General features: G+C 33.4%; 1 protein-coding gene across 2 annotated transcripts in view; it reads right to left on the bottom strand.

Annotated features, from left to right (window-relative positions):
- The window catches only part of LOC125074073 (heterogeneous nuclear ribonucleoprotein L), a 408,322-nt gene that overhangs the window by 27,536 nt on the left and 354,996 nt on the right, over window positions 1-25,790 (bottom strand). The window lies entirely within an intron of this gene.

Genomic DNA, 25,790 nt, shown 5'->3' with positions numbered 1-25,790 from the left:
GCGCGGGCTGGAAGTGACTGAATCATAATTATACCGTAACAGCTAACGGGATGAGACATATTATTTTTATTTAATTTATTTATTCTTTATTGCACACCAATACTTAAAATTAAGTCTGATAGCTTAACAAAAGTTGCACGAAGTGCAACAGCCATATTAAATACCTCAATGCATTATTATATATGTCCATTATTAAACGATCAAGTGAAAGTTACGTTATTTTTTTTATTTTACTTATTTTTACATATTGATATACTTTAACAATAAAATATTTTAATAACCATCAATCGTGAACATCATTTTTTTTTTGTTTAATAAATTGCAAATTATTTCGCCTACCGTAACCGTAACTTATAATGAACTAAATATTATATGCCTATTTACATGCCTATATCATGCACATAAAGATATTATATGCTTGATATAGGCATGAAATACGAAGGCGTGAATGGTAAAGGAAGATTGTTAAATATGAATATGGCTTTAAGGCAACATTTGTTTTCTTTAGGTAATTCTAGCCAATATTATAAATGCGAAAAAGATTTATTTTTTGTTTTAATTATTACGTTTAACTACTCAACCGATAATTTCAGTTGTTAGGGTTACAGAAACGCACATAGACGAAGCCACAGGCGTAAACTAGTTTTGTATAAAATTCTGTAATAATTTTTCAACGTTCATTGATACGTTGTTCGATCTACACAAGTTATGTTGTGTTGTTATCGAATATTATCTTTCAAACGTAAAGATTTTTTCCTGGGAATTCACAAATAAATCTGCAACGTTGTTATCCGACCCTTCTACGACTGATTATTGAGACGTCAACATCTTTTACTTCCCCTCCGTTACCCAACACCGGCGTACATCAAAAGTAAGCCGATCCCCACTTACCAAAGTCCTTGTGCTGTTTATTATCTCGACATCGATATCCGAAATATTTCACCTTCCTCGTGTATAATGGTAATACTTATAAGCCGCGGTTGCGTTTGTTTAATTATTACTAGTCGTCGCTCGCGGCTTCTCTCGTGTTTTAGGGGGTTCGTCGTCGGGTGTTAGTTATAAAAAAGTAACTCATGACCTTCCTTGAAGTTCAAGCTTGCTTAATACTAAATTTTATCAAATCATCGGTTCAGTTGTTGGACCGTGAAACAGCAACATACAGACAGACAAAGCTTCTTTCACATTTATAATATTAATAATAAATGTTTGGGCCAATGGCGAAGTTAATGGTTGTTTATGACATCGCTTAGAAACTGGGTGAGCAGTACAGTACTAATAATCCTTTCTTAAGAATCGAATTATAGATCTTGAAGAATTATAAGTTTTCATAAAAATCTAAAAAAAAAAAAACAATAATTATTAAATATTTAAAAAATAATCATGATTGGTTCCGTCTATAGACATTGGCAGGTCATATAAATCAGTACCGAGTCGAAATCTTTTAAATTTACCTGAACTCAAACTCAAAAACTCAAACTCAAATTCCTTTATTCAATATAGAAGTATTACACTTTCTTATTGATTGTCAAGTTAAACACTACCACCGGTTCGGAAAAGAAAACACCCTGACCTGAGAAGAACCGGCGAAAGAAACTCAGCGGGACTTTTTTTTTGTTTTTTACGTCAAATTAATTATATACATAATTATATATGAGTAGAAACAGCCAGGAGGCGATCGTTTCATTCCCAAGGTGTGCTATCAAACATAAACTCACTAATTGTATAGTAACCTTTCGCACACAAGCGTTCCTTAACAATTTTTTTAAATTTCGCAACAGAAGCATTTTGAACGCTTTCTGGGATCCTGTTGTAGAAGCGTATACATTGCCCCACAAAAGAGTTACTGACTCTATGCAGTCGAGTAACAGGAGTAACAAGATTGTGTTTGTTCCTTGTACCAACGTTATGAGAATCACATTTTCTCATAAAAACATTAATATTTTTTCGTACATACAAAACATTACAGAATATATATTGAGAAGCAACAGTCAATATCTTAATTTCTTTAAATTTATACCTCAAAGATTCCTTGGCTCCCAGGTTATAGATTGCGCGAATAGCCCTCTTCTGCAGCACAAATATAGTATGGATAGCGGCTGCGTTACCCCAAAGCATAATACCGTACGACATTATACTGTGAAAGTAACTGAAATAAACTAGGCGAGCCGTATCAACATCGGTAAATAATCTAATTTTTTTGACCGCAAATGCCGCAGAACTCAGTCTACCCGCCAATCCGTTTATATGGGGGAGCCACTGTAATTTGGCATCAAGAGTAAGGCCAAGAAATTCAGTTGTTTCAACTGGATCCATCGATTCCCCATTGATAAGTACATCGGGTTTTACATTTTGCACGTTTGGTGTGCTAAATTTTACAATTTTAGTTTTTTTATTATTCAGCCTAAGATTATTTACGCTAAACCAGTGTACTATATCAGACATAGCATTGTTTACATCGTCATACTGTACCTGTTTCCTATTAATTTTAAAAACCAAAGAGGTATCATCAGCAAACAATACTATATCATGTTTGTTCCCAACAAGAAAGGGCAAGTCATTAATATATATGAGGAATAGAAAAGGTCCAAGAATTGATCCTTGTGGGACCCCCATACCAACTGAGACCCCAGGAGACCTTGTCCCTTTAACGTCAACCCTCTGAATTCTATTGTTAAGATAAGAAGTCAGAAGGTCGAGTGCACATTCTCTAATTCCATAGTGATATAGTTTCCTGACCAGAGTTTCATGTTGAACACAATCAAAGGCTTTGGATAAGTCGCAGAATATCCCTAAGGCATCCTGCGACCTCTCCCAGGCTTCATAGATATTTCTTATTAGTTCGATACCTGCGTCGGTAGTCGAGCGACCCCTCGTAAATCCAAATTGTTTTCTATGAAGCAGATTGTATCTATTGAAATATGCTAATAATTGATTTAAAATAATTTTTTCAAATATTTTGCTGAGGGTTGGTAGTATCGAGATTGGCCTATAGTTGTTAGGATCTGAAGAGCTACCAGATTTAAATATTGGAATGACTTTACTATGTTTCATCAGGTCAGGAAATACACCACGTTGAACACAATCATTGAATATTATTGCAAGATAAGGTGCAATTAGATCAATAATTGAATTAATCACCTTTACAGAAATACCCCATAGATCAGCAGTTTTCTTAATGTCTAATGACCTAAATGTACAAATTATGTCATTGGTGTTTACAGGGGTAAAATTAAATTTTGATTTGCATTCACGTACATTTTCTTTCATCAATGATTCGGCAACTGCTGGAGAAGAAATAAGTAACTTAGTTGTAGAAACTGGTATGTCAGCAAAAAATTGTTCAAAAACTGAAGCAACTTCCCATTCACTATTTATGACTTTATTATTATAATTTAAGTTCAATTCGGAGCTGCGACTGCCACCTCTACCAGTTTCACAATTAATAATTTTCCAAGTCATTTTTATTTTGTCATGTGCATTCTTAATTCTATTTTTTATAGTTAAAGACTTTGCCAAAAAGCACACTTTTCTAAATAATTTTGAATAGTTACTTACATAGTTGGCAAAAGTGGCACTGTGATTGTACGTCCTTTCATTGTAAAGCTCGTACATTCGTTGCCTACTTTTATGAATTCCAATAGTAGCCCAATCATTGAATTTTAAAAAGTTTTTTGTATTAACTGTTTTAGAAGTGAATATTGCATCAAACTTGTTTCTAATTAATTTAAATAGATTATTATACAAAGCATTGGGGTTATCACTAAAAGATAAGTGTGGTAGATTAGCCAAAATATTACTTCTAAACTTCTCAATACGACTAGTGGTCAAAGGAACAAACATTATTTTTTCGGAATTGCTTATTTTTTTAACATGGAAGTTAAATAAAGCTTGTTGTCCACAATGATCTGAATTTAGTTTATTAATTATAATTTTATTTTGTGGAATATGGGTTGCAAATATGTTATCTATGCAAGTTGCTGTGGAATCTGTTATTCTAGTTGGTTCTAAGAACAGATTTACCAGATTATATGAACTTAACAATGATCTGAATCTAATACTTGTGGTTGTATTATGCAGTAAATTTATATTAAAATCTCCACATACAATAATTTCTTTATTAGATTCAGATAATTTCGATAAAACATTTTCCAGTACATTTTCAAACAATTCATATAATCCACTAGGGGGCCTGTATACGCATACAACAATGACACGCTCAAGCTCTGCACAGGCTATTTCTATAGTTTGCTCAATAGAAAGGCTCACAATATCTTTACGTTCCTTAAATTTAAAATTTTTACTCATAAGTATTAAAGAGCCACCGCGTATAGCTTTATTCCTACTGAACAAACTAGCCATCTGGTGCCCACTAAAGTTAAACATGACCTGATAATTCAGAAGCCAATGTTCGGTTAAACACATAATATCAATATCATTACAGGTCAAAAATAATTCAATTTCTAGGTCCTTCCCTAACATTCCTTGAATATTTTGGTGCACCAGGTTTACAATTTTATTATTAGCTATTTTCTTTTTTTTTTTATTGGCTTCTATGGAAACTATACTATTGGTGCCAGAGACTACCTCTATTGTCTTAGAATTTAATTTAAATTATTTGGAACATGTTCCAAAATGTATGGTCTTGTGTTATACTGCTCAATAGAAGCAGTTGTCTGGTCAACCAAACAATTGGTTGATTTTGTAAGAATAAAATATGATAGCATGCTTGCTATCTGTCTCTTGTAAAAATTGGATAGGTGACACCTATCACATGTCAATAAACATAAATTATTATTAATTATATTATTGATATCAAATAATTCTATTTTATTATTGATGTCATTTTTTGATACATAATTACAATTGGTCATTATATGTAACATATTATTTAATTTAAACCTAATTGCATTTTCCTGTGGCATTTCTTTAATATAAGGAAATGTGAACATTAATATTCTTTCTACATTTAAATTTAATAATTTAGAGTAATAATTATCAAGAATTTTTTTGTTCACATTTCCCCTTCTCCCAACTAATATGATTAGTGTAGTAGAAGGACAATGAGTACAGTTCAAAATACTATTCATTACATGTGAATAACTTGCACCTGGCATACTATAATTTGTTACTAATTGTCCCTTACACATGTCATTGAGCAAAACACCCATATCTCTTCCCATTCCATCACTATAAATTTTAGTACATTTTTTGGTAGGAACATGATGTGTTTTGCTTGGTATGGCGCTGACATGAGCTGTTGACTGAGATGGAGGCATACCAGTACACAGCCCCGAACGATCCCCAGAGTCAGAAGCGCCCTGACAATCACACGCATAGTGTTTTATGAGAGAGTCAAAGCGCTCCGAATTATATTTACTTAGGTCTAGTAGATTGTTCATGGCAGCGATATGGCCAGAGATTTCCTTTTGGGACATTTCATATTTTTTTGATATGATCTCTAATGAGTTTTTTAAATATGATATCTCAGCCTGAAGAGCATTCACATCAGCCTCATAACCTTGTCTCATATCTTTCACATTCTTATTATACTCAACCATTTTTAATCTGAGTGTATTTCTTTCCTTACTAATTTTTTCATAATTAAGACAATTATTTCTAGATTTTATTAATTTTCGTGTTTTCTTAATATATCTATTAATTTTAATGTATTTCTTGAATTTATTTTTGCTTAATACTAGAATGGAAGAACCCGTGTCATCACCAGTCAAATCAATTGTCGAAATGTCATTCTTACTGGTGAGCGGGGACACTAATGTGGTTGTATGTCCAACCAGTTCATCATATAGACACTGGGTTTGAGAGGCCTTCAGGTTGAGGTTATTGTTTTCTAATTCTGATATATATTGTTGGGCCTTATGTAATTTAACTTTTAACTCATTGATGAGCATGAGAGCTTGCTCATACTCATCTCTGCAATTATCAAACCCACTGACTATTTGTTGCAAATTATTTCTTTGTCCTTCCATTTCTACATATCGTAAATGTAACTGCGAGAGCTCAGATTTTAATATGTTGTTTTTATTAAGAATTTGCAAGAATTCTTGTTCATTATCATCCCTTTCTTTTAACAGTAGATCACACTGTGTCTTAGATGCTTTTAGTTCCTGGAGCGTCAGCTGGAGTTGTTCCTCCGCCTGACGCGCCTTGGTACTACGAGTCATCATGTTTAATAAAAATAAAAATTGTTTGATAATATAATATAGACGGCGTGATCAAACAGTTACTGTAATATTTGACTTAAAAATTGTTAAATATGGTTTCTATAGTGAGTTAGAGGGATAACAAGAAGTTGAACAAGAAAACTTTTAAAATTGAGTTCGTTACCTGCGTAATGTCAGCTGACGAACACAACACAAGGAAACACTGCACATTAATGCTCGACACTCAGTATATTATTATATTTTATATAAAGTACATTAATAGCTTGATATAAATATATAATCAAAACTAATTACAATTATTTTTTATAATAAAAATGATTTTAAATTATTGAGAGAAGTTTTTTTATGACATTTAGCTAGTGTTGCCACAGGAAAAAAAAAAAAAAAAAAAAAAAAAAAAAGAAAAATATATGGGTATAAGATTATCTACCTCAAAGCGATTTCGCCATACCTAAATCCAGCCATGTATCTTGTTCACATTGCATGACAAAGAGAAATAGAGACGGTAATGCGAGACGAGATCCTATTGCTCTGGAAACGTATTATTCACAACACTGAACCCGCAACTTTACACGCGTGGTCTTCGCAATCGGGACTTTCCCTTTTTCTGACCAATCCGAGGACATTCTCGGACAATATAAATACCACATTATATTATTTTTTTCATACTAGATATAACTACAGATACCATTACATAAATAATTGTTATGATGTCAATAGGCGTTTTATTGACTTAGAAAGTGTTAAAATGAATGAAGATCAAAGTATACTGCTAAGAGTAGACTCGATTCAGAAGTACTTGTAAAAGCTTACAATTGAATTGATTTCATAAATGGACGAACGATCAGACTTGCAGGCAATATTTATTAATAATAAACATTCCCTCGTGAGGTATATACAAACTAACCGCCCGCAACATCGAACATCCATACAATTAGAGGAATTTATCGATACAGTTTCTGAAATAATGAGCAGGATTCGCTAATCAAACTATATACTGCACGCTTTATTAGCATTAGCAGCCCGTAAATGTCCCACTGCTGGGATAAAGGCCTCCTCTCCCTCTGAGGAGAGGGTTTGGAGCATATTCCACCACGCTGCTCCAATGCGGGTTGGCGGAATACACATGTGGCAGAATTTCATTGAAATTAGACACATGCAGGTTTCCTCACGATGTTTTCCTTCACCGCCGAGCACGAGATGAATTATAAACACAAATTAAGCACATGAAAATTCAGTGGTGCCTGCCTGGGTTTGAACCCGAAATCATCGGTTAAGATGCACGCGTTCAAACCACTGGACCATCTCGGCTGCACGCTTATTGGTTGGTTTATTACGTTATCGGTTTGTACCGACCAATGATCATTAAATATTTTCACCAATTTCTTAATTTGGGTTTTAGAATTAGTTGCTCCAGTATAAAACTGAAAAATGAACGCATTTCAGTCAGACACGACATTGCTTTTAATATATCCATACAAAGGAAAGGACAGACGAATTTAATTCTGCCTAACTGAAATTCTTCATAACCAATGTAAATAAAATGTATACCAGAAGATGCAGTTTATAATTAAATATATACATACACGCACAGACTCACATACGGGTTTTATTTACATTTATTATTCACCTCGTGGTTAACTTCAGTTATTTCATTAAAACTTTTAATGAGCGCATGTTCGTTATGACCCTAATAGCATTAAAGAGACGCTATTCGAGTTGCGTAGTTCTTTTGTATTATAGAATTTCCTTATCGAGTAACTAGCTCCTTTGCGCGGTTTCGTTTGATTTAAGCACATAAGTATATATTATGCAAGCTCTCATGAATATAAAGCGAATTCTAGCATTTTTTTCATTAACCGTTCACTAAAAATGGAAGGTCATGCAATATTAAGCATTACAAGAAAAACATATCGTAAGACAATCTTCCTGTTGTCTAGAATATTCTGTTGATCAACTTGACACGATCCATCGTAGGTGAAATTATTCTGGATCATACATTTTTAAGAGTATATAATAGGCTTTAGACATTGCAAGCCGTAATGTAAAGCCTTCTCTACTCATGAGAAGGAGTCTAGACGCTTCAGCACGCTTCTTGCACGCTCTGAGGTTTCCTAATGATGAATTCTGCAACCGGTTCTAAACTCAGCATAGCTTGCCTGGTTGTCTGGGAGCCTTCATTATTTAGAGCTTTATATCTGTTCCGGATTGTAAGTGAACTAAGTACAGACAACAGAATATATAACATTAATAAGCAGCATGGCACTTAATCTAAATAGTGCCCCTATTTGAAGAAGAGATGATCTACAATTAGAAGGTCCATTTGCTCGCCTGCCTTCCATAAAAATATAGACATGATTGTCTTGAAAAGAACCCTTAAAATTCAACACTCAAACAAAGATTTCTTACAACTCAAAACCACAAACTAGTTCAAGTAAATACCCAATAAATAAACAATAAATAACTGCAGGAATTGAGTACCATTTTGGAAAGTCATAAATTTAATTGACTACTTCGGTAAAACCCCCTTTGTTCTCGTCCCACCCATAGCTTTACGCTTAGTTAAAAGGGGACGATGGAATTATCAGCAGCGCTAGAAAACGCTGATGACTTTCATGAAATATTCTCAATACCACTTGCATATCAGATCTTCAGTAAACATTGCAGACAATTATCTATCTATATTAATACACAAAGAGGTAATATTTGTTTGTTCGTATGTATGGCGTAATCTCCAGAACTTATGATCGAATTCTATAAACTGTTTTCACTGGTAGAATATGACATTATTCCCGAGTTCCGATAAAGAAATAAACAGAAAAATTATCATTTCCCATATAAGGGTATCACGGAAAAATAAAATTTATATTTTGTACGATTATTTAAATACATGGTATAGAGACAGATATTTCTAAGCTGCTGTTAAGTTATGCTACACCACCCTTATAAATTACTTGGGAAAAGTTGTATTTCTGCGAAGAAAAGCCTTTCTGACAAAAAATTTCCTTCGCAGAATCTTTCATTTATTGCATTTCGGTCACGAACATGTCTGTCCTATTTTCATCATCATCTTACCCTATTTTTTCTTTTTCTAAGACAGAATTAGGTACTCACAATATTCTTCCAAAGTTCTCACTCGTGATTCTCACCCGTGTCCTATTCTACGCCCCTACAAACATATGTCTACGCCATTCCACCTTGTAGATAGTCCCGGTGTATAACTTTAGTTTTCGCGCAGGGTATACCACACTCTTTACACGTGTTCCGTCTACATAACGTATAAAGACTCAGAACCGGTTTAAACTGGATCCAAAAGACAAAATTCGTTGATTTTGACACTAACTTTCCCAAATTAGCGATAAACATTTCATGAATAAAATATCATACAAAATGAAAGATTCAAATTAAGTATGTTCTCAAATTAAATAAATCTCTTGAAACTCCATGAACGTGACGGAAGCTCGTGAAACCTTTTTACGTTAGAAGTACACAGTACTCGATCAAAATTATCACAAAAAGCCGCTTCATCATATGAAGGGGCCAGTGCCCTCAGCAAAACTGCTATATTTAATATATTTTTCTAAAAAGTAACTAATTTATTAGTCAACATGTACAAATTTTATATTAACACCCCTGAAAGTATTAAATAAATCTTATAATACTGAGATTGAAATAAAATCAAAATTGACACAAATCTCCCATTTACGTTAAATCGGTAACAGTAATAATTTTATTTCGAACTAACTGAACTTGCGGCTTTAGCCGCGAGTAATTTACATAACACAAACATCCAACTTTCGTTTTACCCCCTCCGAAAGTCTAACCCTAGTGTTTCGTAAAATGCATGTAATGAACTGTAGACATTTAGCGAATGTCTACAGTTCTACACCCTATAAGGAATCTATCTGCCAAAATTCTAGTTTGTATGTGTTATAGTGTTTGAGATTCAGGGAGTGTTATTTCGATTTTATATATATATATATATATATATATATATATATATATATATATATATATATATATATATTTAGCGCGGGAAAAATCTTGAATTAATTTCAAAGCTATACGAATAACGTATTTAAATAGATTACACTATTTTTTATGAAATCGGCTACTATAACAAAATATGTATTTATTAAATATATAATATTAATATAACAGAATAAATAAATATTTCTATTACTAGTCGAATCACGACACTTTTAACGGAACGACTATCGTATCGATTCAGAGAGAACTGCCCACGAATCCACGTGTAGCATGCCTTGACATTTAGCATCGTTGCTTTAAATAGCAACCATCTTTTATAAGTGACAGTTTTGCTTTGATTCGAAATATTGTTCGTACATCAATAACATTAATGAATTAAAAATTATAAGTGATAATATAAATTTGTTATTTTGTTCATACTTATCTATGGACCAATTGATAAAAATATTATCCTTTATAATATTAAAGACTAATAGCAGTTTTGCGTATCAAAATTCTGGCCATACATATTTTTGAACGAAATTAGTTATTAATTTAATGGGTTTATTGTAAACTGGAACAATAGGAAGACTTCTTAAATCATAACAGAAAAATCTTAGGACTTCATGAATTTTCTTTAAGAGTCTTCGTTTGTCACAAAATTGACAGAAAATTATTACATTTACAAGTGAATTATGTTGAATAAGGCCTTTTGCTTTTACAAATGAAAATGATGATACTAAAATCAACGCAATTTTATTTTATTGTGTCGAAAGTAAAAAAGGTACTGCCGAATCTGGTAAAATAAAAACACAATGTCCTAACCTAAATGAAATACCAACAACCAAGCCTTCCTCTGGTTCTTTTATCAATTAAGTCCTGTAAAATTACTTAAAAAAAATACAGAAATGAAACAAAAACACTAGAACCTTCTTAATTAATTACATTTATTCTTTTGAACGTCCACCTCCTAGCGAATGAGAAACGAGCGAAGCAGCGGTCGTTGGTTTGTTGAATTACATGTCACTAAAGAATTCGTAGCGAAGAATACAATAAGGAGAAGGTTTTACATATAATTGAATAAAATATTGGGCCGGAGTCAATATCACCAGCGTATGCCACTATGAATACTAATAAACGAACATACGGTTAGAAAGAATGTCGAACATTTGTACAAGTCTTAGTTTCAGCACTAAGTTTATATACGCGACTTTGTCGGCAGTCTGATTAAAGAGCAATACTTTGCTATGTTTGAATTCAAAGGAACATGGAGTCTTTGAAGCAATTGTAGATTGACTTATATTTTTGAGTGCCAATGTTTTCGGGTGGAGGTTATGTTATTTAACTTCCTATCATATAAAACAAAAAAAGGAGCATCATTGCCTCGTTGCTTCAATGGCTGGGCTATTAAAACTGATAAGATTTTCAATGAGGACATTTCAGTAGCGGTCCAAGAAATAACTAGGGAATTAATGGTGTTACATGTCCGTGTCTTAAAATGAAACTAAAGATTTGGGCCCTGCACATCTCCTTCTGGTCGTATCCCTGATTCATATTCCAATGAGACAATTTTTTTTTATGTTATAGGTAATTAATAAGGGAATAGGCTATAGACCTCCAACACTTGAGTTTTTTTTATGTCATAGGTGTGAAGACTGGCAAATGGGCCACCTGATGGTAAGTGATCACCACCGCCCATAGACATTGACGCTGTAAGTAATAATAACCATTCCTTATATTACACCAATGTGCCACCACCCTTGGGAGTTAAAATGTCATGTCCCTTGAACCTGTAGTTACACTGGCTCACCCACAAACCGGAATACGAAGTATTGCTTTTTGTCGGTAGAATATCTGATGAGTGGATGGTACCTACCCAGACAGGCTTGCACCAAGTCCTGCCTCCAGATAACAAGTTCATTCATTATACACACTGCGATTAACCACCGTGAGCGAAATTCGATCAGGACGTCATTATTTATTTGACAAACTAAGCAATACTGTGTAGCGCCATTTGTTTCCATACACGCTATAAATAAATATTTCATATAAGAACCTTTATTCTTGAAGGTTACAAAAGTATAACTAAAGTTTATTTTAATATATTTTTATGTGGAACAATATACAGGGTGTTCTGTAAAATGAATAAGCCTTATTAGATTATTATTCGCTTACCGTCTTCCCATTTAATTAGGGTCAGCGATTCGGCCTCCGTTCATATCTATCTATAGTAACTTCCCAGTACTTCGGTAATACGATGTTCTAGTAAAATCGTAATCATAAAAATTTTTATTTTCTAGAAATGAAACATTTGCCTTTAAGGCAAGAAAATATATTTATACAAAATAAAATGACATAATTATTTATTAAAAGTATACGTAAAATTATTATTTATGTATGTACGTGGAAAAGATTTTTCTAGAAATGGGTCATATGTCAAAATTTCCTCGCGATATTTTACCGTCGAGTACAAATACAATTTAAGCATGAGAAATCAGATCTCCTTGTCTGGATTTAATGTATCATCGAAAACACTGAAAGCCCATTTGCCTGTCAATCAACATATTTTACTTGCTTACTGTATGCCTTGCAAGAATTTTATTTGGTTATATGATGAGGTAATATATATGTATAACACTAGTTGCTCGACCCGACTTCACTCGGCTGTATTACACTATTCTATCATAAATTATTTTCGCGAATCTGTCTCAAATCTCTGTCAAAGCTCTCAAAAGAGTAATTTTCCCCCATGATTTTAAAATATATTTCATTGATACTTCGCTCCTATTGGTAGTAACATTATGGTATATAGCCTATGGCCATATTCAATAAATGGGCTATCTACCATTCAAATATATTTTTTAATCGGAACAGATATATAAATCAGTATTATGGACCTAGGCAGCAGCATAATACTGATTTATCGACGGCAAAATAGCCGAGAAGGCCCAGTGGTTAGAACGCGTGCATCTTAACCGATGATTTCGGTTTCAAGCCCAGGCAAGAACCACAGAATTTCATGTGCTTAATTGGTGTTTATAATTCATCTCGTGCTCGGCGGTGAAGGAAAACATCGTGAGGAAACCTGCATGTGTCTAATTTCAACGAAATTCTGCCACATGTGTATTCGACCAGCCCGCATCGGAGCAGCGTGGTGGAATATGCTCCAAACCTTCTCGTCAAAGGGAGAGGAGGCCTTACCCCAGCAGTGGGAAATTTGCAGGCTGCTAATGTAAATTTATCAATACGCAATAAATATTTGATAGCACCAGTTGCTTTGCTATAACCGTAATAGCAACAGAGTGCGTTCAACGAACCAACGAACTCTTCAGTTTCATAATATCAGTAAAGATATATAAATAAATTATAATAAGACCGAAGAATCGAGGCCTGTCTTTATGTTACACTGTAACCATTTGACATGTTTTGTCCATTTAGATACATTCTATATAACATACTGAGGGTGTGCGTTCTTTCGTGAAATACAAATGTGGAAATATGTCCTATGACAGTCTCATGGAAACCCTTTTTGTCGGATCGTAAACTATACCTATATGAGAAAATTCATACACCATACACCACGGTACTATATGTCACATTATGATAAGTTTTATTATGAATTATTTTCGTATTCAACAGTTTCGTCTATATATTCCTCAGATAATATGAACCAGAAAATCACTGCAAATATGGAAAAATACCTCCATCACCTGTACTATTTTGTAAATATCTATTCATATACGAAGACGAAAGCAACTATTTAAAAAAAAAATCACGTACAATGTAAAGCAAAGTCAGAAAAATGCGAACACCGACAGACACTTCAAGGTCTTTCGATAGCTTCGCTGTTTAATGTTTGTTACATAACAACTCGCTCTCTGCCTGACTTTGCCTGTATTTGCTCAACATTGAGTATGATACTAAAAAACTCAATCTCACTTATACTTTATTCAAGTACTTTTGGAACGACATTTTACAGAATAGAGCGATTTTCTCACGCCTATCTTAATTAAAGAGCTTTTTTAATTACCATTGCTCAAAATAAATCGGACGAATCTTAATCGAACAACGACATATATTAACATAATATACATATTCTTATTTATTATAAAAGTATAATCTGACAAAATAAAAAAGTTATTTCTCAATCAAACAACAAAACAAAACGGACCTATAATATTTATAAAACTAGCTGTATCGTACAAAGTTTCCGTGTCAACGTGACGTATCAATCAAGATGTAAATACAGGCCAGACCTCGTCGAAGCGATAAATAATTCGCTATGAGATATCGACGTACATCGGATAGGTTGAATACTAAATCGCTGCGAGAGCTTCTCGAACTGGCTATGAGTCACGCCAGCGTGGAACTTCTAGCGAAATGTCACGTGGAAAACGAGACGAGTAATTTAATTTGAACACACACATATGTACCGATTTGGTGCAGCTCTGAGTCAAGTTGAAGAAAGAAAATCATAATTTGTAATATTTACATTATTCATACAAAACTATCGGAATAAAAGAGAGTTAATATCATTGTTAAATTGTTTTTATATGAGATGAACGTTTGACGTTTAAAAGGCACGTCTATATTTACTTGGTGGTAGGGCTTTGTGGTAGCCACAAAAAGTTTGGCAGCTAGCTTAGCTGCTAAACCAATGTGGCATTCAACGGGAAAAAATATATAAAATCATGTTAACGTCATCAATAAAACGTCACGTATTAAAATTGACTTTTAAAAGTGTATAACTACATTTAGCTTTGAGAAAAAAAAGCAGAAATAGAAAATTCGAAAAAAAACATCCATTTGGCGCAAAACTTTTTCTTTTCAGAAGTCCCAAAAGGGCACTTCTAAACATACGAGAACCGCGGAGGCACTTCATTACAATTCATTAATTTGTACCCTCCGAACTACCTTACAATTTCAAACGAAACATTCAAAAATAAGAATCAAACTTTAAAACTATACACGCAAGATTCAAATTCTAAAATCGAACGTACCTTTGATTTTGATCCGCATCATCAAACGAATATAGATTTTAATTGAAAGATGTAGAGTCGTCATTCGATTGAGGCGGTATGTGGGGGGTAGTTGAATATTTTAGTGAGTCGAGTAGCGTGATAGTACAACATTCTATGTCAGTTCGCATCGTACCGTCACGGAAGGTAACGAGCATTAGGTATAAGAAATATGGCGATAAATATACCTTAATATTTCGAATTTCGTTAGGACCTGTCATACGCAGCGAATCATTACGTAATACAAGTTGGTAACGCTCTGATATTGAATAGTCGGACGTCAAATGCTTAGAACGATTCTGTTCTGAATTGTTAAGGTCATTGATCTTTTAATAACTAAATCTGCATCTGCATTTCGAGTATATCTGTATATCTGGATTGGCTCTGTATTAGTATTTTATAAAATACTCTAGAAAACCTTGCCCACAGCCAACCAAAACTAACATGATAAGAGTTACTTGGTGTGTAGGGGTAGATCCACCCACTCATCATTTATTCTAATGCCAAAAAGCAATACTAAGTATTTTTGTATTCAGGTTTGAAGGATCGGTGAGCCAGTGTAACTACAGAGGGACATAAAATCTTAGTTTCAGCGACATAACATCTTAGATTGAGGGCGCGTTGGTAACAACTATTTATATTTCTCACTGTACTAATGTATAAAAGCAATGGTGACGACTAACCACCAGGTGACCCTTCCGACCTCAGTCCGTCTACCTATATGACATAAAGTGTTATCATTTGTTATATTTGAATTTAGATTGCGATGCTGCTCAGAAATATAAAGATGCATTCACATAACAAAACAACGTAAATGAAAATCTTCGGAAATACAATGACACAAATTTGACATTTTACTAGATTAAACGTTAAGCTACGACCAGTTCAATCTAGATTTTTCCGCCAAGACCCGGTGAGAAGCTACTCAGTTGTAGTTTTTATCACTACCGTTTTCACTATATAAATTATAAAAAAAAAGTATGGGAACATTTTTCTAAGTGACAAATACTTAATAATTCCTAGTGCTTGTATTAAGTAATATTTCAGTGTTATTATTTTAACATCTGGTACGAGTACTTATTGCTCGCATGGAGTGGGCCTATTAATTATCTGCTTTTTAATTTGCTCTCTGTACACGTAAGTTATTTCTCCTGGTATAATATTGTATGCAATTTCTATCGATACTCTTTATATATATATATTGACCCTGTAGCAATCTTTTCTTGGTGGTAGGGCTTTGCGCAAGCCCGTCTGGGTAGGTACCATCCACTCATCAGAACGCCAAATAACAGTACTCTGTATTGTTGTGTTCCGGCTAGAGGGTGAGTGAGCCAGTGTAATCACAGGCACAAGGGACATAACATCTTAGTTCCCAAGGTTGGTGGCGCATAGGTGATGTAAGGAATGGTGTGAATACATCTTACAGCGCCTTTGTCTATGGGCGGTGGTGACCACTTACCATCAGGTGGCCCATATGCTCGTCCGCCAACAAATGCCATAAAAAAAAAATCATAATGTTGCATTCTATCAGCGAAAACCAAATTTAGATTTGTACCATTCTTTTCGGAGGATACGTATATAATATAAAAAGTATATAAAAATATTAACAAAACATCTTCGGTGGTCTGAAGGAAATTACTGAATGTCATAAAGGTTGCTGGTTGAACCGCGCTGTATAGTAAAATGGCTAGGCTATTAGTTAAAATGCTTTTTAAATTACATAGCTACGACATTATACAGGGGAAGGACAACGTATGTTGTTTTGTTAGTTTTTTTTATGTCATAGTTGGCAAACGAGCAGGAGGCTCAACTGATGGAAAGTGACAACCACCGCCCATGGACATCTGCAACACCGAGGGGCTTGCAGGTGCGTTGCCGGCCTTTAAGGAAGAAGTAGGTACGCACTTTTCTTCAAGGTTCTCAACTCGTATCAGTTCGGAAAAACCGCCGGCGAAAGCTGGTTTCGGTTCTCTGGTTCCACAGAGTGGTTGTACGAGGCAAAAAATGTCTTAAAAAATCGCGCTGTCTTGGATTTAGTATAAAATATTAGTTGCTATGACCAGCATTGTAAAAAATATTCCAATTTTCTTACAGCGCTATTGTCCAGTGAACAGTGGTGACCGCTTACCATTAGTTGGAAAATATTCCTGGCTATTGTAAATTAAATATCCTTATCAAAAGTTTGGGCAATAATATATACTATAGAATAAATATTCCCCTCTTTTAAAATCAATTATTATTTATGTAATAAATATCATAAACTGTTTGATGAAATTAATTTGGAAAGGTCAAATATGTCACAACCGAGTCACCGAAAGTAAAGAAATTTCATTACGTAAAGTAAGACGAGTAAATAATATTCGTTTACACGAAACACTCGCTAAGGAAATCGATATTATTGCGTTATTATTGTCGTATTAATCCTTGTTATTGCTTCCGCGCTTCCAAGAACGCGAATTCAGAGCCGGTTATTATCAATAAACGGTTAGAACACCAACGGCCTTGAATATAATCTAACTAGCACGTCATAAGTGAAACGCTGTCTAACTCCGAAACAACTTAAACACTTCCATCACTCAACTGACTTTTTTGAATAGTAGCTTATAAGGTTCGAGGTCCAGGATTGGAATTCCGAGATGCCATAAAAAGTTACTGTGTTTCTTCCGTCAAGACATTCTTCAGTATAGTTTAGAAGTGGAGACTTTCGTGCCTACGGAAGCACGTAAAGCAGCACAGGATCGTGTCGGGTTTGCCAATCCAACGGATTATGAGAGCGAAACACAAACATAATAACTATTCCTACATCGCGGTAGAATATATGATGAGTACCGTACAGTACCGTACAGTACAGTACAGTACAGTAGAGTACAGTAGTGAGAATATGATGGGGTACCTACCTGAACGAGCTCGCACTAAGTCCCATCGTCAAGTGATTTGCATTGCTATTATCGTTTTAAAAATAATACAAGCTGTACGCGCGTGACTATAGTTGAGTTATAAGAGGAGTTGTTACCTCAAAATTTGGGCTCTTACTTTTCACGACACGCTCTTCTTGGGAGCGCTCCCTTGGTCTTCGCACACTCGAAGAACACAGCCAAGAGATGGGTGATGTTACAGGAGAAGGATAGTAGTCCGTTACACTAGCTAATTTTGAAGCGCGGCGCACTCACAATGCACACGTTAAAAACGACTAAATTATTGACGTTTCAATGTATGCATAAACCTAAATACGCTACACAGGCGCTATATCACAATTTGTAAAAATGTTCTTAATTAGTAAAAATTATTTTGTTATGAAAACTTACTACGTATTACCAATACTAAATAATCAGCTATAAGAAGCCTGCCTGTTGCAAATTTTGCTAATCCAAATGTCAAATTTACTTTAAGTTTTGGTGTGCAATAAAGAATAAATAAATAATAATTCTATACAAACAAACGAGATACACTTATATCTCTATTCCATCACAGACGTAACCAAACTGGAGTCTTTCTTAGCTCCTTGTCTTAAATCCATAGAAACTTCACAATCGTTCTATCGGTAGCTAATAAGGCAACAAAAGACATTTTACAAGCTCGTCTCAAGACGTAACGATCGCTAAGCATGTACTCGATCCGATTGTCATGTGAAATACTTCCATTGTCTTTGAAACAAGTCTAGAGTGTAGTGTATTCGATTAAAAAATAAAACAAAAACTGTTGAATTTTTCTATTTAAAAAAAAATAATAGAATTGTTTTTTGGAAAAGTCTGAAAATTCGTCTTTCCGAAGAACTTTATTTCAATCAAATAGCTATTAGCATAGACACTAAACTTGGTTTCGATTTTATGAGGTGTTTGACAATAACATTAAAATTATTAACATCATATTTTTTTTATTTGTAAGCAGAGTTTGCTGGTGTATCGGATATATCCGTAACTATAGCAAGCACTTGGAGTGCTGGCCAATACACAGAAATTAGTATCTGTACATTTGAAACTAATATCCCAAAAACAAGATGAAATGTATAAAGACCACTATATCTAAATTCCTTTTATAATTTTTTAAATTCAAACTTTCCAAGATTTCTATTATTTAAAAATACGGAAAATCGCGGTCACATTCTTTTTTTTCATATTTAATTCAATAATTCATCTTTCCACCGTTACCTTTAATGTGGTCTTACCCCTATATCTAATGGACGGAAACGTAGGGGAGACTGGCAAAGGTAGTGGAAGGGGAAAAAGGGGGTGAGGAAATTGCACTTCGCAAGGTTTGCCGCCTGACCTCCTTATTGTATGGAAATACCGCATTCACGCGTAATGGTGAATCGGATGTAAGAGCGGTAATTAGAGAGGGGGAAAAAAGGATTTTTTGCGTATCAAATTACGGTCTTTTAGGACATTTATGCGTTTAAAAAAGTTGACCTATTATGCGTTATTTTACGTTCAGTTTATTAAATTAAAAGAAAAATTTAAGTAAAAATCTTGTGTGCTGTACGAAAGAACTATAGAAAAACGCTAGTATCAATTTTCCAATTAGTAAGTGAATTTGACTTTGTTTCCAATTCCAAACTTGATCTTTCTTCCACATAACTATTTGATATAATCCTGTTTGGATTGGAAAAATTTAAAACTAGAAAATATGCTTTACCATTGAAATAAAATACATACGAAATCTGCCAGAAATTTTCCTTTCTCGTCCAGTTCGAAACGATCAAATCCGTTCGGTAAAATAGAAAAATCCCAATAAACTGACGGCATTGGAGCGCAAATCAAATATTTTGCCGCACAGCCACGCGCTTCCGAGCTGCGTGCTCCACAAATATTTAGCTTTATCAAACAACCCACATACTCGATTGTATCCTTTATAACTTAAGGTATAAGGACCATACTGGCGTGGGAAAACTATAGTCAATCTTTGACAAAACAAATTCTAGTTTCAACTACAACCGTTATGAGATAGTTCGTATTATTTAAATTAAATACAAGGTTACATTTTTAATTAAAACTAAAACTGGAATACCTACTACCTAAAGTATTTATGAATGAAAGATGTAAGGACGATGTATTTTGCAAATTATTCGCATGCAACCGTTGGAAACGAAAGTCTTTTGATTCATAATCAACCTTTTGGGTGATGAATTTGTATCATTTACAAAATAAACTAGAACTACTGAAAACAATATTAAAAAAAACTATAGAGTTTAAGATTTAGAATTCATTGAGAAAGTCATAAGCCATTTCAAATCTCTTCCCGCCTGTGCCCTGTATACCTCTTTGTTTTTGGCTCACTCACCCTCCATACCGGAACACGATATGAAGCAAAGCTGCTAAGCGAAAGAATAACTTACTAGTAGGTGGTATGTATCGAGGCAGAAAAAAGGGAAGTTTTGTACTTGATTGTCGGAATAAAATCTTAATTAGTACAAATTACAAAATTTCAACTAAACTAGAAACAGTTATCTTTGAAGTATGGTAAAATTAGTAAGACCGGATTTTATCAATTAAAAAACAATAACTCAATTGAAGATTATTCTCAATTATAATTATTTACATCTTACATAACTTCCATTACCATCATCCTATAATAATTGATAACGTTTCTTTTCAAAGTAATCAGGTTGAAACATTGACAACTTGAGCTGAAAATAGTAACCGCTCTAAACGTAATAGTGCTGGTCCAAAATCCCTCTTACAAGGATGTGAGCGATAGCATATTGCTATCTGTAATCATTGGAGACGAGCCAAAATGATCCACCGACGGCTTTGTATCGAAGGTAGTTTCAAGATTTGTGACACTTGCCAAGCCGTTGTCTCGCGTAGATATTACCTGTCTAGCGTATTAGTTTCTTTGTAAACAGAAGACTAATCTTGGACTTTATATTAGACAGTTCATTGTTTATTTACGAAACCTTTCTGATTAAATTTACTCAAACATCAAAATGTATCTGTTTGAACGTTATTCGCGCTGATTCATTTTAATTTACATTTAACATTTTCCATAATTAACGAAGCACGTTCATACCACAACCATTAAAATGAAATAATAACAAACGGAAAATTGAAAGAAATAAACAAAGAATCATTAAAAGTTTCACCTGATCGAGGCCCACGTTGGGCGCCAAAACGGCGTCGTAAAAATAAACGTAGCGGAACTGAGGCGAAACTTGCGAAATAAAAATATTTCATACGAATGCTCATTTTAACGATCGAACTGACTTGAAGCAACTCACTTTGTATACAACTATACGGATTATGTTTCAATATTGCCAATTTATTTAAGTATCTTACGTTTTATTTAGGCAACCTGTTAAGTCTTTCCATACAAAACTTTTTCGATTCTTAATAAAAATTTAAATAAGATAACAATACGATAATATATATTCAGTAAGTCGATTAAAGGATAGTAGATTTTTAAGAATAATATTTGTAGTAGGAGTAAAAGTTTAGTTGGTTACCCAAATGTTTACGACAGAATATTTTATAGTTTTATATATTTTATAGTATTTGTCTAACTTCATAGACAGCATGCAATGTAATACATGCCAATCGTAGTCTCGGTTGTTACATTATATGTTTCTGAACTCCTTTTATTATAATGGCTTACAACAAAAAATGCATGACGTTAAACCGTCATAAATTGTTAGGTGCCATTTAACTATTTCAACATTTTTCATCCAAACTATAACTATTTACGAATTATTCATACTCAAAGGTTGTCTGGAATATTGCTACATAAATTCTTAGTTACGAATAATTGTTTTAAAGCTTATTATAGTGTTCCAGCCTGAAGTAAGGCAAATCAATTTAATTCAATCGGTAACTTCTTACAAAAATAAAAATACTGTAACAGAATAAATGCTTAAGGCAGTCAAACATTATGCGACGATGACATTTGCAATTTCCGCGGGAGGGAAATGGCCGACGAGAGATTTAGATTAGAGGAATTCAAATTCTTCGATTGACATTCGTGAATCTTTTATTATGCAAAGTAGATCATGTTTTTCGACAGATTAAAAAAGGTTATCGTTTGAAGTCTTGAATAATAACTTTTATTCGGATTATGCGTTTTTACTAACAGTATTTAAAACGGGATATTTACAATGTTTTTTATTTTTATTTGGTGGAGCTCGATATTTCGACATTATCTACGAATGTCTTGTTCACGAGACTTTAAAATCTTATATGCGTTTTTATACCATAATTAATGTATGATCGTAAATAGACTCTAAGAAATGGAGGATTATTGAGTTTTTTTTGTTGACTACTTACTACCTACTGTTAAACGCAAAAGATAAAACGTGTTGATGCAATTTTATTTAAATATATTCCAAAATTTCGTCAAAGTAGATATTTATTTTTTAATTAAGTGTTTAAATATATTATGTGAAATACGTCAAGAAATATTTAAAAAGATCCAGTTCAGTTACAATGATAAAATCTGAAAAGTTTGAAGAATAAATTTAAAGGCTTTTAAAAGAAAATTTTCCTTAATTTCACATTTCTACAAAGGACTCGACTGTCGCAGTTAAATAAAAGTAAACGATGACTTTTAAAAGAATACGTTTCACTTTTAAAAGTTGCTATTTCAAACTGTCGCCTTCGTTAAAGTGCCAGTAAAGAGTAGTGAATTTCTTTTGTCAGTAGGGAAATATTTGCCCGAAAGAACTTCAAGTGACTTAAAACATTTTTGGTATACAATTAGTCTACGAAAATTTTATGTAAATTAAAAAATGTCCCAACTGCCTGTAAACTTATCAATGGCAAAGGGATTTACCGAAGGTATTAAACTTAGACGGCAATGTTAATTTCAAATTGGACGTATTTCATGCGTTCTACGTCTATTCTTTCATAATAGGTAGGCAGACGATTCTACAGGCTACATGAATTTAAGGACCAGATAGGTACCACCCACTCATATGATAATCCACCAAAAAGCAAAATGTTATATTATTGTATTCCGGTTCGAAGGGTGAGTGTTATTTGTAACCACAGGCAATGAAAGTAATTGTTAATATTTATTATAGCACCAATTTCTTACCAGGTGAGCTGGGCGTAACTACAGACACAAGATACATAACGTCTTAGTGCCCAAGGTTGGTTATGCATAAGCTATGTAAGGAATTATTGATATTTCTTATAGCGCCAATGTCTATGGGTGATAGAGACCACTTAACATCGTCCTATTAGCCGGTCCGCCTTGATACATATAATAAATAAGTGGTTACATACTGTTAACAGCCATAAGGGCTCTGTAAGAAATGTTAATTGTTACTTACACCAAAAATGTTCATTGCATCTGTAAAACGATTCGATAAGTCATATCCAATCGAAAGTCAAAAATATAGAATATTTGATTTAAGCCGTAGAATATTCATCAGCGAGAGTAAGAGATCAGAGATCACATGTTTTTATTCATAAATCAGTCAAAACTGGAACAATTTAAACACGAACAAACAAATTTCATAAAAGTCATGTTCCAGGCAAATAATTTCCCTTCCATCAAATGGGATTAGACGCGTAATCCGTCACGCCGCTCCGTTTCGGATATACGAATCTCAGAATCCTGGACATGCAGGTTTTCTCACGATGGTTTTCCTTCATCGTATAGCGTGAGATGAATATAAATTTAATCTTTGAAAAATTCAGACAAAAATTACTACGATATTGTTTCACTCGAAGTTTTTTAAAAGATATATATTTACATAAATGCACATTACATAAATGTAATCACAGGCACAAGGGACATAACACCTTAGTTCCCAAGGTTGGTGGCGCATAGGTGATATAAGGAATGGTTAGTATTTCTTACAGCGCCTTTATCTATGGGCGGTGGTGACCACTTACCATTAGGTGGCCCATATGCTCGTCCGCCAACCAATGCCCTAAAAAAAATGCTATTGTGTTCTGTTCGGCAATCTGGTATTGATGGTGATGATTTCTGAACGATTTTGTACCATTCACAAATTTAACTACTCAGCTGCACGGGATGTATTATTTTATACTAATAATCCGATGAGACGGACAAACGGAAAGAGTTCAAGCGTAATACCGACTTTAGCTGGTTTCCGAGGAGTTAAAGAGAAATAACTGATAGTAGAAACTCAGAGCACGAGAATTTCTTAAAATAATTCGAATGGAACTTCAAAATTGAGTTGGAATATTTTAATAGATAAAGTCAAATAAAACCTTGTACAGTATTATATATTTTTAACGTCAAAGTATGAATTGTAATGATCATTACTATGATTTTTGCGTTACAGAAAGACATTTAAAGACCCACTACTGGACGTAGTTCTCGTTTGACTTTGGCTTTGACTTCTGAATGCAGGATCTTCTTCAGATCCTCGGTTAATGTACACGTGGAATACTTTTGCTGTAAATTTATCAGCACCTTCGTATATAATCCAAGTGATCTTTTATAAGTGTTGTGAGACTTAGTATGATATTATGATGACACTGTGTTACTAAAACATAAAATTTCAACCTTGTAAGTGTATCTATGACGTGTATGAATATTTATGCAACATGAGTTTGCGAGAACGTTGTAAAATATTGTAGTTTGTATTTAATAAGGATTTATTTATTATTATTAGTTGTATAAACGTGTTCTATGTTATTGAAGTTATCATGCATTTTACCGCGAACATATAAATAGGCATGCGTTTTACAATAACACAGAAAATAATAATTTCAAAAAAAAAAAATTGTTGATTTTTTAAGCAAATACTTTTTGAATCAAAAAATAATTTCACCTTCAAAATCTTTAGTTACGTATATTATCACACAATCAATGCTGAATTAAAACATAGTATATTTATTTGACCAAAATAATTAAAACACGTAATTAATTCATTCATTTTTCAAAATCATATCATATTACAGTTTAAATTAGCACTGATTGTTATAAGCAACAGTACATGTATAACGACATTTTAAAAGTATTATCTTTTTAATGATACGTATATAATCAGGAGCTAAACAAAATATTGATCTGAATTTATTTTATCAAAATATAAACATACTTCATTCGTAGGCTCATAAAAAAAAACACTTTTGAATCGTCATCTAACAGCATATAAACAAACATTTAATAAAATAATTATTTATGTAATATACATATATTACTAAAAACCAATGATTATAATTATATTCTTTTTTTCAGCCAACTTTTATAACGAGTAATAACCCGTATTTAACAATGTTTTTTTAAATGAGATCGAAATTTATTAATAGGCAAAGTTAAAAATATCTGCGTAATCTTATTAACGAATCGAACACCTTGCTCCCGACAGGATGAGTCGGTGAAGATGGAAGGTAACTTTACTTAAAATGATATGTATATATTATTGTGAATATAAAAACATCGATTAATTTGCTTCAATGAATGAATGCTCAGACGATTCGAGTTGCTTTTAAATTTAGTTATTCATCGACTCTCATCATATTTAAGTTTGGATCATTTTCTTATACGTACCCTGAACATTTAATTCAGTAGCTCAATAAACTATTACACAATTCGATGTTATAAAATAATTATATACGGTTAATATGACCATGACGACCTTCTAAATATAAAAGGAAATAAGTATAACAAATCCAAATATAATATTGTTACAAATGTCGTAATACATGTTTCG

The sequence above is a fragment of the Vanessa atalanta genome, chromosome 26, assembly GCF_905147765.1.
Source record: "Vanessa atalanta chromosome 26, ilVanAtal1.2, whole genome shotgun sequence".
NCBI lineage: Eukaryota > Metazoa > Arthropoda > Insecta > Lepidoptera > Nymphalidae > Vanessa > Vanessa atalanta.
This window is presented reverse-complemented; position numbering and strand designations above follow the sequence as displayed.